Raw genomic sequence first — 3872 nt, 5'->3', positions numbered from 1 at the left:
AGAAATAATTTCATGCTTTAGGATTAATTAAATAGTTGTATCGTAAACCACATTTCAAACCTCCTTCTTCCCTTTTCCCATCCAAAAAATTGTAAATCTCCACTAACCTCGAGACAACCGCGAGTACTCGGTCCAGTTCCTTTAACTTTAAATTTAAGACAGTAATTATGTATAACGCAAAGGATAACTCGGCTCTGTAAAGTTTATTCGATTGAGCCTGTACAAATAAAGTAATTATAAAAAAAAAAAATACCTTGGAGTCTGGTTTGATTCAAAATGCACTTGGGGTACCCACATTACGTATTTGAAACAAAAGTGTCAACAAAGGATCAACTTTCTACGATCAATTTCCGGGACATGGTGGGGTGCTCACCCGGAAGACCTCATTAAATTATATAAAACGACTATTCTTTCAGTTCTTGAGTATGGCTCTTTTTGCTTCCACTCGGCAAGAAAAAGCCACCTAATCAAATTGGAACGTATTCAATATCGTTGTTTACGTATTGCCCTTGGCTGTATGTATTCAACACACAATATGAGCCTAGAGGTACTAGCGGGCGTAAAACCCCTGCAGAACCGTTTCTGGGAGCTCTCATTAAGAATATTGATTAAATGTAGTGTCAGTAACAACCTTGTGATTGAAAACTTCGAAGAAATGCTCGAATTGAGCATCCAGTCTAGATTCGTGCGAATCTATCTTAATTATATGTCATCGGATATTAGCCTTCCTTGCTATAACCCCTCTCGTGTATGCTTTACTAACTACAGTTCCCCCATTGGCTATGATCTCTCCATGAAACAGGCTATTCAAGGAGTTCCAGATCAACTTCGACCTATCTCAATTCCCCGCATTTTTGCTGAAAAGTACCAACAAGTCAATTGCAATAGAAGATTTTTCACTGATGGATCACGCATTGATGGATCCACTGGCTTCGGCGTCTTCAATGAATACTCAACCGCCTTTCGAAAACTTCAGGAACCTTGTTCCGTTTATGTTGCTGAGCTAGCAGCAATCAACTTCGCATTGGGGATGATTTCCGATATGCCCATAGACCATTACTTCATCTTCTCGGATAGTCTCAGTTCGATTGAGGCTATTCGGTCGATGAAACAAGGTAGGCACTCATCTTATTTCCTTTCAAAGGTAAGGGAACAGATGAGTTTGCTGGTCGAAAGATCATATATGATTACCTTTGTATGGGTCCCTCACATTGCTCAATCCCAGGCAATGAGAAGGCAGACTCTCTCGCAAAGGTGGGCGGACAACAAGGCGAGATTTATGATAGAAGAATTTCACATGATGAATTTTTCCCATTAGTACGTCAGAGTTCTCTTTTAACTTGGCAAAACGATTGGACAAATAATTCTCTTGGGCGGTGGTTACATTCCATTATTCCAAATGTTTCTTCGAGAGCGTGGTTCAAAGGTCTGGATGTAAGTCGGGGATTCATTCGAGTGATGTCCAACCACTACTCGCTGGACGCACATCTCTATAGAATAAACCTCGTTGACAGCAATATATGTATGTGTAGAACCGGTTATGATGACATAGATCACGCAGTTTGGTATTGCTGGGTAATGACGCCTCCAGAGCACGTCTGTTGGATGCCCTAGTGGCCCGAGGTAGACAACCCTTCCGTAAAGTAAGAGGTGTATTGGGAACCCGTGATCTTCCCTACATGCAAGCGATCTACGAATTCCTTTGTTTGTCTGATGTTAGAGTTTGATGTGACTATCCCCTCCTTTCCAAACAATTTCCCGCCATTGTGTCCCAGTCTTATTATCCTCCTGTTCCTGTGCTACTTGCCCCTGCCCAGCCAGGATTTGGTCAACCGTCCGAGAGTAGTATCTGAAGGAGGCTTCAGAAACCAGTTTCCTACCTAGATCCTTCCAATTGAAATTGTTACCTATTAACCTCGAGCCCGCCACGAGTAACCAGGATAGCGCGAACAGTATTAAAAGTGATGTGATCATCCGACTGCATCGATCCCATAACACCGAACACTTTTTGCGATCAACACCAGTCAGTGAGTGCAGTGCTATGGATAATTCAAGTACGCTACCGGCTACGATGGTGTGGCTTTTCAAGTAGCCATCTAGCAGAGCATCCCGCTCGGATCTAGCTCATCATCCAATACTGCTGCAAACGGCTCAGTATTGGGCTAGAAGCGGATGCTCTATAACAACGGGCAAGTGTCTACGCTGGATATTCGTCAGACTGCATGACTGGACTACCGTACTTTCTTCATCGGTCAACAATGGGCAACAAGCTGATCGTTTTTCATCACTGTACGTGCAAAGTCATCAGCAGATTTATTGTCATCAAATGAAATAAAAAACGTTGTTTTTTGGGGGGGAGTATGTTCGTGCAGGCGACAACTACTACCTCTATCCTTAGCATATACAATTTACTGTACCAACCCATAGATGTCACTACTTAATTATGTTGTATACTGTAACTATTCGTTATTGTTTCTCTGTCATGTGCTATCCCTGATATGAATATAGTTTAATGCCTCCGCCATGGCAGGACGGCCAATAAATCGGTCTGTTTCAATTAATAATCACACAACGTAGAAAATCGGGTCCTACCGTGCGCGATCATATGGTATAGAAATACTGCTATTTAAAATGTAAATCAAACATTACTGATTTTGGCTCCGCAAAGTGTCACACACGACTGAGCCTAGTAAATAAACGAACTAGTTAAAAAAAAAATGGCCCTTTTCAGGGCCAAGCCTGTAGACTTGGAGACATACTTCAAGTCTCCGCGTACATCGTACCGGTTAGGCAAAAGATGTGCGTCTAACTTTAAAAACTGTCGCATTAATGGCCCTTCGCTCATTTTCAACTTTTATTCAATTTTCATACTGCCGTACTCTAACGGAACTATCCACCTACACTCTTCTAAAGATCATTCTCTAGCTAATAAATTATCACACTAAAGCTTCATGTTAGCATTTCCAACCAACTCTGAAAATCGCTAACTTCGCGTATGAAGTAACATAAAAACACTTTGAATATTCATTATAGTTCAGATTTTTCCTAGAAATTTCCTAGTATTTTCTTGCAGAATATGTTAAAAGGGAGGGAATTTTTATGTATTTTTTTGTGCAGAATATGCAAAATAGGAGAGACTTCAAATGTTAATCCTCCCTCCCCCACCAAATGTTACAGAGTGTCATCAAAATACATGGAATGTTGAGATATTGAGATCGTGAGAGTGAATTTTCTCTTTCAAATTTGAATGTTTTGGCTCTCTGGGGATTGGTAGTAAAGCGGTTAAAAAATGTATGGGAAAAACCTTTTTTATTTAATTCTAGCTTATTTAACAAAAGTTTCCAGGAATAAACTGAACGACAAAGTCCATACACGATTTCTTTAGGTTGTCAACTTTTTTTTGGAAAAAATGCTTTGGCTATGTGAAATTCACATGGATTTCATGCATTACATAGGGTATACGTCCCTAACCTCGGTCTAATATGCAGCCATCGATTACGTTTTTAATCATAACTCATCAATGAATTTACCTGCAAACGATATTCTACTGCTAAATGGTATGCTTAGATATGCTTATCATGTCGTTTGCTATCAGAAACCACGAAAAGTTGAAAAACTTACTTTTTTTAAGACAATAACTCACGAGGGAAATGTATGTAATATGGGTCTATTGTCCCCAAATTGGGTCTATTTATGGATGCAACTTCGTCCTATCTTGTTTGATCCTCAAAAAAACGCTCTTGGTAACGTTTTCTGATGTATTTTTTTTTTATCACTATCACTGTTAACTTAATGCTCTTCATTCCTCAAAACATTTCTTAGAGAAAATTTTACGAAAACTACATTAAATCACTCAATTTAAAAATTAAAAA

This window comes from Ochlerotatus camptorhynchus, unplaced genomic scaffold (assembly GCF_037179485.1).
Source record: "Ochlerotatus camptorhynchus isolate MF236.1 unplaced genomic scaffold, CSIRO-AGI_Acam_v1.1 ptg000383l, whole genome shotgun sequence".
NCBI classification, from domain to species: Eukaryota; Metazoa; Arthropoda; class Insecta; order Diptera; family Culicidae; genus Ochlerotatus; species Ochlerotatus camptorhynchus.
This window is presented reverse-complemented; position numbering follows the sequence as displayed.